The following is an 11207-nucleotide window of genomic DNA, read 5'->3' on the forward strand; positions in this document are numbered from 1 at the left end:
TAGTTTCACTGGACAATTCTATCAAATATTTAAAGAAGAATTAAAGCACGTATTTTTTAAATTGTCTTTGATTTCTTCTCCATCAACCCATTTGCCGTTTGGTAGCATGTTCAGCCTCCACATATTTTTGGTTTTTCCAGTTTTCTTCTTGCAACTGATTACACGTTTCATACTGTTGTGGTCAGAAAACATATGTAAGTATGATTTCAATCTTCTTAAATTTACTGAGACTTGTTTTTTTGCCTAACATGTGATCTATTCTGGAGAATTTTCCATGTGCACCTGAAAAATAATGTGTATCCTGTTCTTTTGGGATGGAATATTTTGTATGTATCTGCTATGTCCAACTGGTCTAATGTGACATTCAAAGACAGCTTCCATATTGATTTTCTGCCTGGATGATCTATCCATTGATATGAGGTGTTAAAGTCCCCTATTATTATTGTATTACCATCAGTTTCTCTCTTTATGTCCCTTAAGATTTGCTTTATGTGGGCAGCCCAGGTAGCTCAGGGGTTTTGCGCCGCCTTTACCCAGGGCCTGATCCTGGAGACCCGGGATCATGTCCCACGTCGGGCTCCCTGCATGGAGCCTCCTTCTCCCTCTTCCTGTGTCTCTGCCTCTCTCTCTCTCTCTCTCTCTGTGTGTGTCTCTCATGAATAAATAAATAAAATCTTTTTTAAAAAAAGATTATAGCTAACTGAGAAAAAAACATTTGTTTTATGTATTTAGGTGCTCCAATGGTGGGTGCAAAATGGTTGAAGGTGAATGGAAGAGGCAGGCTTCCAGTTATGGAAGGAATAAATCAGAAAAAAGAGTACAGCATAGGGAATACAGTCAGTAGTATTATAACAGTGTTGCATGGTGACAGATGATAGCTACAGTTGTGGTGAATATAGCATAAAGCACACAGTTGTTGTTGAATCACTATGCTGTACACTGGAAACTAATGTAACATCGTGTGTCAATTACACTCCAGTAAAGAATACAAAAAAAAAACATTGTTTTATATATATACAAAAGGAATGTAAAACTATAGACAACTCTAATAGTTGGGTAACAGCTCAGGAAAAACCTTAAAGTTTAATATGATTGAAATTTAAATGAGGGAATACTAAAAAATGTTTTTGTTAGGGCACCCAGGTGGTTCAGTTGGTTGAGCATCTGACTCTTGATCTCAGCTGAGGTCTTGATCTCACAGTTGTGAGTTCGAGCCCCATGTTGGGCTCCATGCTGGGCATGACTACTTAATTTTTCTTGTTGCTGTTAAGGATAGAAAACAATCTTAGGTTTTCCTTATTCGTAATGTCATTGGAGCACCTTCATTTTCCTCATGTTGTTTGGATGATAGGTTTCCTTTTTTTTAAGATTTTATTTATTTATTCGTGAGAGACACAGAGAGAGAGGCAGAGACATAGGCGGAGGGAGAAGCAGGCTCCATACACGGAGCCCAATGTGGGACTCCACCCCGGGACTCCGGGATCACGCCCTGAGCCGAAGGCAGACACCCAGCCACTGAACCACCCAGGCATCCTGGATGATAGGTTTCCTGAAGAAGGAAAAGACCGCGCTAAGGCTCCAAAAACTAGGTCAGTGGAAGAGGTGGATGATGGGGGTGGGGGGGGGGCAAGAGAGGAAGGCTTGGAGTACAGTGACCAACCCCAGTTTGCCCAGGCCTGAGGGAATTCCAAGAATGCACATCTTTCAGTGCTAAAACCAGGAAAACCTGGGCAAACTGGGGAGGCTTCGGTCACCCCATCAGGGAAAGAGAGGATGCTAAGGTAATATTTATCTTATATTTTCTGGACCTTTCACAAATGTCACAAATGATATTCTATAGTGCCTTGGTGGCACAGTCTGTTAAGCATCCGTCTTCAGCTCAGGTCAAGATCCTGGATTTCTGGGATCAAACCCAGTGTGGGGCTCCCTGCTCAGCAGGGAGTCTGCTTCTCATCTTCTTCTGACCCTCCCCCTGCTCATGCTCTCATTATCTCTCTCTCTCTCTCTCTCTCTCTCTCATGAATAAATAGTAAAAAAACTCTTTTTAAAAAAGATATCCTAGACGCACCTGGGTAGCTCAGTGATTGAGCGTATGCCTTTGGCTCAGAGTGTGATCCCGGGGTCCTGGGATTGAGCCCCACATCAGGCTCCCCGTAGGGAGCCTGCTTCTCCCTCTGCCTGTGTCTCTGCCTCTATGTGTCTCTCATGAATAAATAAATAAAATATTTTTTAAAAAGTTATTCTATACTTCCAAATATACTGCCATAATTGGAGAGTTGACTAATCTATGATTATTCTCCTGAATATCTAGGTGGTGATCTCATCAAGGAAGCCTGGGGTCACGGTCTGCCCCAAAACTGCCTTCCTAATTGGAGTAGAAGTCATCAATATTTTTAGATGTTACAATACTGCATAATTCCAGCCATTGGATACTCTTCATCTGTAGGAAGACATTTCGTTGAGAAATAAAAGGTCTAAGTTTAATTCCTTTCTCCTATTCCCACTTCTGATCTCTCCTTTTCTCTCCTTCATTAACAGTTGGGCAATAAACCTTACCAAGATCACATATTCTAGCACTCTAGTCAGGGCTTACCTCCTCTCACTTCCCATTTCCCTAGCCTACATTCTCCCCAAAAGACCACAATTTTAAAATGAAAGTAGAAATATTGACTGGACACAAAAATACATCCTGTGTACTGGGATCACAGTGTAATGAGTCAAGAACCCAGGAATGGTCTCTACTGCTTTGTCAGACCGATTAAATGGACTGGAAACTAATGCATGATGATCACTCACCTGTCATTCTTTTTATTCCATGGCAATATGAAAAAATAAAATGCCAACTCATCATTGTTTTAATTTACTTGCAGATAAACAGCTGTTTCCATGATAGTCACACTTCAGAATCACTTAACCAAGATATTTGTGTGAGTTTACACATTACCGATGGTCTGAGAAGCAGAGGGGGAGATTACAAGAAGACATGGGAAATAATCAACACTGAACATTTACAACCTAAAAGGAGACATTGTAAGGTGTAATTTTTCACTTGTTCACTGCTTTTGTGGGCTCCAATCTTGCACCTTCTTTCTTGGCCCCATTTATCACTTCTAGATGCTTTGCTTCCCCTCTTTCTAAGGACCTTTCCCTCAGGCCTCATCCGCCACACACATAACACTCACCACCACTCCTTATAAATATTAAGTTATACTGTGCATCTTCTTCTACCTATCCAAAGACTGACTAATGGGCTCCGATAAACAGCTAAAAGGCAGACCATCTGTTTCAGTCCCACACTACAGAAGCACACACACAAAAATCAGCACAGGCCTTGACATTTTAATGTCACACTTCTTTCTTCCTGTTCCTACTACTCTGGAGAGAAGAGAGCAATAAAGATATTTATTTCCACACTGCTATGAATTATGCCATTTACTCTGGAAAGCAAAGCAACTGCAGTCTATTCTAGTTTATTTTGCTCTTGCTTTATTATGCAATCACATGTATACTTACTCAAATTTCCTATAACGATGAGATATTACTTTTATACGTAAGAAAAGAACTAAAACATGTTATTGCAAAAAGAAATTAGTTTCATTAAGACATTTCTGGACAAGCTGTCTATATGAGCAGGCACATATCATTAAGTGATATGAAACATGAACAATTGCAATCATGACACAGGAATGGCTACATGATATATTGTCTGTCACAGAGTAAGATGTTATTACACAAGCTTGTTCTTGCTTAAGGGGACAACACAGAAACAAAAAGTTATATACATATGTAGGTATGTATGTCTGGATGAATGGATGGATACATGTATACATGTGCAGACCATCGACCATAACAATAGGTGTAAAGAATACATGCTAAACTCCTCAGAGAAAGGGAGGAGATTCTTGACTGTATATACTCGTGTATTATTTGGATTCTTATAATGAGCTTGAACTGTAAATATTATCTTTGTAATTAAAAAATTTAATGGAGGAGAAAAAGCTGACATACACTTAGTGATTACTATAACCCTACAAATAAATAGAGCAAAGGTTGGTAATCGTGTACTGTCATTTCTCAAGAATAGACTTCAAATGAATGCATGATTTTCTAGATTAAAGATTGTATTTCCCAGCCTTTCTTGTCATCTGTGGCCATGAGAATAAATTCCGGTCAATGGGTTTTATTTATTTATTTTTATTTTTTAGATTTTACTTATTCATGAGAGACACACAGAGGAAGGCAGAGACATAGGCAGAAGGAGAAGCAGGCTCCCCGTGGGGGAGCCTGATATGGGACTCAATCCCAGGACCCCAGGATAACGACCTGACTGGAGCCAAAGGCAGACACTCAACCACTGAGCTACCCAGGTGCCCCAAGGTCAATGTTTTTTTTTTTTTTTTTAAGATTTTATTTATTTGTTCATGAGAGACACAGAGCAGGGGGGGCGGGCAGAGACACAGGCAGAGAGATAAGCGGGCTCCCATGCAGGGAGACTGACGTCGGACTCGATCCCAGGACTCCAGGACCACGCACTGGGAAGAGGCAGGCACTAAACCAGTGAGCCATCCAGGGATCCCCGGTCCAATTTTTTTTTTAAGATTTAATTCACTGAGAGACACAGAGAGAGAGAAAGAGGCAGAGACACAGGCAGAGGGAGAAGAAGGCTCCATGTAGGGAGCCAGATGCGGGACTCGATCCTCAGACTCCAGGACACGCCCCTGGCTGAAGGCGGAGCTAAACCACTGAGCCACCGCGGCTGCCCTGGTCAATGTTATTTTTTTTTTAATAATAAATTTATTTTTTATTGGTGTTCAATTTGTCAACATACAGAACAACACCCAGTGCTCATCCCATCAAGTGCCCCCCTCAGTGCCCGACACCCAGTCACCCCCGTTCCCCGCCCTCCTCCCCCTTCCACCACCCCTAGTTCGTCTCCCAGAGTTAGGAGTCTGCCATGTTCTATCTCCCTTTCTGATATTTCCCACTTATTTTTTCTCCTTTCCCCTTTATTCCCTTTCATTATTATTTATATTCTCCAAATGAATGAGACCATATAATGTTCGTCCTTCTCCAATTGACTTATTTCACTCGGCATAATACCCTCCAGTTCCAACCATGTAGAAGCAAATGGTGGGTATTTGTCCACAGTTTGGCTATTGTGGACATTGCTGCTATAAACATCGGGGTACACGTGTCCCGGCGTTTCATTGCATCTGTATCTTTGGGGTAAATCCCCAGCAGTGCAATAGCTGGGTTGTAGGGCAGGTCTATTTTTAACTCTTTGAGGAACCTCCACACAGTTTTCCAGAGTGGCTGCACCAGTTCACATTCCCAGCAACAGTGCAAGAGGGTTCCCTTTCCTCCGCATCCTCTCCAACATTTGTGGTTTCCTGCCTTGTTAATTTTCCCCATTCTCACTGGTGTGAGGTGGCATCTCATTGTGGTTTTGATTTGTATTTCCCTGATGGCAAGTGATGCAGAGCATTTTCTCATGTGCGTGTTGGCCACGTCTATGTCTTCCTCTGTGAGATTTCTGTTCATGTCTTTTGCCCATTTCATGATTGGATTGTTTGTTTCTTTGCTGTTGAGTTTAAGAAGTTCTTTATAGATCTTGGAAACTAGCCCTTTATCTGATACGTCATTTGCAAATATCTTCTCCCATTCTGTAGGTTGTCTTGCAGTTTTGTTGACTGTATCCTTTGCTGTGCAAAAGCTTCTTATCTTGATGAAGTCCCAATAGTTCATTTTTGCTTTTGTTTCTTTTGCCTTTGTGGATGTATCTTGCAAGAAGTTACTGTGGCCAAGTTCAAAAAGGGTGTTGCCTGTGTTCTCCTCTAGGATTTTGATGGAATCTTTTCTCACATTTAGATTTTTCATCCATTTTGAGTTTATCTTTGTGTATGGTGCAAGAGAGTGGTCTAGTTTCCTTCTTCTGCATGTGGATGTCCAATTTTCCCAGCACCACTTATTGAAGAGACTGTCTTTCTTCCAGTGGATAGTGTTTCCTCCTTTGTCGAATATTAGTTCACCATAAAGTTGAGGGTCCACTTCTGGATTCTCTATTCTGTTCCATTGATCTATGTGTCTGTTTCTGTGCCAGTACCACACTGACTTGATGACCACAGCTTTATAGTACAACCTGAAATCTGGCATTGTGATGCCCCTAGCTATGGTTTTCTTTTGTAATTTTCCCCTGGCTATTCGGAGTCTTTTCTGATTCCACACAAATCTTAAAATAATTTGTTCTAACTTTCTGAAGAAAGTCCATGGTATTTTTATAGGGATTCCATTAAACGTGTAAATTGCCCTGGGTAACATTGACATTTTCACAATATTAATTCTGCCAATCCATGAGCATGGAATACTTTTCCATCACTTTGTGTCTTCCTCAAGTTCTTTCAGAACTGTTCTATAGTTTGTAGGGTATAGATCCTTTACATCTTTGGTTAGGTTTATTCCTAGGTATCTTATGCTTTTGGGTATAATTGTAAATGGTATTGACTCCTTAATTTCTCTTTCTTCAGTCTCATTGTTAGTGTATAGAAATGCCACTGACTTCTGGGCATTGATTTTGTATCCTGGCACACTGCCAAATTGCTGGATGAGTTCTAGCAATCTTTCTCTATTTTTTCCAGTTCCAGTTTGGGTAGTTTGTGGTTTTCCAGAAAGGCGTCCATTTCTCCTAGATTGCTTAATATATTGGCGTATAGCTGTTCATAATATGTTTTTAAAATCGTTTGTATTTCCTTAGTGTGGTAGTGATCGCTCCTTTCTCATTCATGATGTTATTAATTTGAGTCTTCTCTCTCTTCTTTTTAATAAGTCTGGCTAAGGGTTTATCTATCTTATTAATTCTTTCAAAGAACCAACTTCTGGTTTTGTTGATCTGTTCCACAGTTCTTCTGGTCTCGATTTCGTTGAGTTCTGCTCGAATCTTTATTAACTCTCTTCTTCTGCTGGGTGTAGGATATATTTGCTGTTTTTTCTCTAGCTCCTTTCCGTGCAAGGTTAGCTTTTGTATTTGAGTTCTTTCCAGTTTTTGGACGGATGCTTGTATTGCGATGTATTTCCCCCTCAGGACTGCTTTTGCTGCATCCCAAAGATTTTGAACGGTTGTATCTTCATTCTCATTAGTTTCCATGAATCTTTTTAATTCTTCCTTAATTTCCTGGTTGACCCTTTCATCTTTTAGCAGGATGGTCCTTAACCTCCATGTGTTTGAAGTCCTTCCAAAATTCTTGTTGTGATTTAGCTCTAAATTCAAGGCATTATTTTCTGAGAATACACATGGGACAATCCCAATCTTTTGGTATTGGTTCAGTCCTGATTTGTGACCCAGTATGTGGTCTATTCTGGAGAAAGTTCCGTGTGCACTTAAGAAAAATACGTACTCAGTTGCGTTTGGACGTAAAGTTCTGTAGATATCTGTGAAATCCATCTGGTCCAGTGTATCATTTAAAGCCTTTGTTTCTTTGGAGATCTTGTGCCAGAAGACCTATCAAGTGTAGAAGCGCTAGATTGAAGTCACCAAGTGTAAGTGTATTATTATCTAAGTTTGTCTTAACTTTGCTTATTAATTGATTGATATACTTGGCAGCTCCCACATTCGGGGCATACATATTGATGATTGTTAAGTCCTCTTGTTGGCTGGATCCTTTAAGTAGGATATAGTATCCCTGTTCATCTCTCACTACAGTCTTCGGGGTAAATTTTAGTTTATCTGATATAAGGATGGCTACCCCGCCTTCCTTTTTAGGACCATTTGAATGGTAAATGGTTCTCCAACCTTTTATTTTCAGGCTGTAGGTGTCCTTCTGTCTAAAATGAGTCTCTTGCAGACAGCAAATAGATGGGTCCTGCTTTTTTTTCCAGTCTGACACCCTGTGCCTTTTGATGGGGTCATTAAGCCCATTCACATTCAGAGTTATTATTGAAAGATATGAGATTACTGTCATCATGATACCTATTCAGTTCCTGTTTTTGTGGATTGTTCCACTGAAATTCTTCTTAAAGGGGAATTTTAAGAGTCCCCCTTAAAATTTCTTGCAGAGCTGGTTTGGAGGTCACATGTTCTTTCAGTTCCTGTCTGTCTTGGAAGCTCTTTATCTCTCCTTCTATTCTGAATGAGAGCCTTGCTGGATAAAGTGTTCTTGGTTGCATGTTCTTCTCATTTAGGACCCTGAATATATCCTGCCAGCCCTTTCTGGCCTGCCAGGTCTCTGTGGAGAGGTCTGCTGTTAACCTAATACTTCTCCCCATAGAAGTTAGGGATTTCTTGTGTCTTGCTGCTTTAAGGATCTTCTCTTTATCTTTGGAATTTGCAAGCTTCACTATTAAATGTCGAGGTGTTGAACGATTTTTATTGCTTTTAGGGGGGGATCTCTCTATTTCCTGAATCTGAATGCCTGTTTCCCTTCCCAGATTAGGAAAGTTTTCAGCTAGGATTTCTTCGAATACATATTCTGGACCTCTGTCCCTTTCAGCGCCCTCGGGAACCCCAATTAAACGTACGTTTTTCTTCCTCAGGCTGTCGTTTATTTCCCTTAATCTATTTTCATGATCTTTTAATTGTTTTCCTCTTTTTTCCTCAGTTTCCCTCTTTGCCATCTACTTGTCTTCTATGTCACTCACTTGTTCTTCCACCTCATTAACCCTCGTCGCTTGGACCTCTAGTTTGGATTGCATCTCATTCAATTTATTTTCAATTTCTGCCTGAGTAGATCTAAATTCTGCAGTCATGAAGTCTCTTGAGTCCTTTCTGCTTTTTTGTAGAGCCACCAGTAGGTGTATAATAGTGCTTCTGAATTGGCTTTCTGACATTGAATTGTAATCCAGATTTTGTAACTCTGTGGGAGAGAGGACTGTTTCTGATTCTTTCTTTTGAGGTGAGGTTTTCCTTCTAGTCATTTTGCTCAGTGCAGAGTGGCCAAAAACAAGTTGTATTGGGAAAAGGAGAAACGGAGAGAAGAGAAAGAAGGAAAGAAAAAGAAAAAAGAAAAAAGGAAGAAAAAAGAAAAAAAAAGAAAAACAAAAGAAAAAAGGGGGGTAGCAAACGGAAATCAAAAAACAAAATAAAAACAAGGGGGAGTATCCTCTGATTCTGTATACTGTAAGTCCCTCAACTTCCCCTGGAACTTTCCAGTGCTGCTTGGTCATTAATTTGTTTTTCCCCTGTCTGTCTAGCTGGTCTTCTGGGGGAGGGGCCTGCCGTGCTGATTTTCAGGTGTTAGCACTTGGGGGAGCTGCTCAGCCCCCTGCCTGGTGCAGGGCTCAGGCAAAGATGTTTATCCTGTTTATCCCGTGAGGCCACTGTGAGGCTCAGTGGGGGTTGTTTATCCTGTGAGGCCCCAGGAGGAACAACAGTGGCAGCGGAGGGCCACGTCTCCAGCCCTGGATTTAGCTCCAGCAGTAACTATGGAGCTCTCAGTCTGCAGGGGCCTGGATGCTCCGGGGGCGGGGCCGCTGATCTGTTCAGCCTGGGGTAGGAGTGTCTTTGTTGTCCTGTGCTCTCCTGGCTTCTGCCTGTCCCGGGGGGAGTGCCGGATCTTGGGCTGTGTCCCCGGCGCCCTGTGGTCCTGGGCCTGTGCTGTTGGATTCGTGCTCCTGGCCGCGCTGCCCCCTCGGCGCGGAGCCTCTGCCAGAGCCGCTTCTGAGCTGCTCCCTGGCGGCGCCCTGCGCGCGCTGCAGCCCTTTAGGGAGCTTGGCCGCGGGGTGTGGCGCGCTCTTCCTGGGGCGCAGGTGCTCTGTTAGTGTCCCAGGGAGCCTGAGGGCATCCCCGCCCCTCCTGGGATCCTGCTCTAACTCCCTGGGAGCGCCTTTCCCTCCAGGAAGATTAGTGAAACTCCTGCTTCTCCAGGCGGGGCTTTCCTGTCCTGGGGACACTGGCCTCGGCCTTAGCCCGCCTTCTCGCGGGCCCCTCCCCCTTGGATGCCTTTTGTTTCTTTATTTCTTTTTTCCCTGTCTTCCTACCTTGATAGAAGCATGAACTCTTCTCACTGTAGCATTCCAGGTGTTCTCTCTTTAAATCTCAGGCCGAATTCATAGATTTTCAGGATGATTTGAAGGTTATCTAGGTAATTTGGTGGGGACTTGGGGACCCTACTCTTCCACCATCTTGCCCCCTGGTCAATGGGTTTTAAGTAGAAAGACTATGTGACAGATTCCTAAAAACCTCATTAAAAGATAGCTGGTATGCAACTTCTGCCTACGACCAACAAGTTGCACCATTTTTCTTTTCTTTCTCCTGCAAGGAGTATGGACTGACGGTAGAGCTCTGAGTTATTTTGAAAAATGAGATTAAAGATCACATCCTGGGATGCCTGGTGGCTCAGTGGTTGAGGGTCTGCCTTTGGCTCAAGTCATGATCCCCGGGTCCTGATCGAGTCCCACATCGGCCTCCCTTTTGATTGTAATTATTAATGTGTATCCATATAAATTGATGCATATCATGTTGCAAAATTATTACAACGTGTCAAATACCGTGTGCAGTATATTGCCTTAGTGTTGCACACTATCTGCTACTTCTTCCGTAGGAGGATTATATTTTCCTGACCTACTGATGTCAAGTTGAAGGTTGATGTGTTCCATGTCTAAGCTTTAAGAGACATCACATGGCTCTATCATTCCTCTTTTCATTGTATCACAAGAATAGCTTGTCTCAGATAAGGGCTAGTCATCCAACCTGGATTCTAAAATAAAATGATACATAGAACATCCCCACAGCTAACGAGTAATGTGAACAAGAAACAAATCTTTGTTGTTGTAAGTTAGTGAGTTCTCAGGGCTATTTGTTCATTCTCAAGGCTTGACTAGCAAAAAATTAAGCGATCATGGTAACTCCTATTTTAGAATATATCTTATAAAAAATCTGTGCTTGGGACACCTGAGTGGCTCAGTGGTTGAGCATCTGCCTTTGGCTCAGGGCGTACTCCCTGTCTGGGGATCGAGTCCCGCATCGGGCTCCTAGTGAGGAGCCCACTTCTCCCTCTGCCTATGTCTCTGCCTCTCTCTGTGTCTCTCATGAATAAATAAGTAAAATCTAAAATAAAAGTGAAAATAAACAAAAAAAAAATCTATGCTTAATATGAGAGGGCAGAGAGAGGGAGCTTAGAGCCGTATTGAAGCTTTAGGTCACTAAGAAAGGATCTCCCACCAACCCAAACCCTTAAGGTATATATTCCTGTGAGGTATACTGGAATAATCAACCT

At 42.1% G+C, this 11207-nt stretch overlaps 1 long non-coding RNA gene across 1 annotated transcript in view; it reads left to right on the plus strand.

The window, feature by feature from the left end:
* Positions 1-4023, plus strand: part of LOC140627477 (uncharacterized) — a 47653-nt gene extending 43630 nt beyond the window's left edge. Inside the window, exons 3-5 of the long non-coding RNA XR_012026193.1 lie at positions 141-194; positions 2312-2472; positions 2871-4023. This is a non-coding gene — a long non-coding RNA (uncharacterized lncRNA). The remainder of the gene's footprint in view (positions 1-140; positions 195-2311; positions 2473-2870) is intronic.
* Positions 4024-11207: the final 7184 nt, after the last annotated feature.

Source organism: Canis lupus, chromosome X (genome assembly GCF_048164855.1).
Source record: "Canis lupus baileyi chromosome X, mCanLup2.hap1, whole genome shotgun sequence".
NCBI lineage: Eukaryota > Metazoa > Chordata > Mammalia > Carnivora > Canidae > Canis > Canis lupus.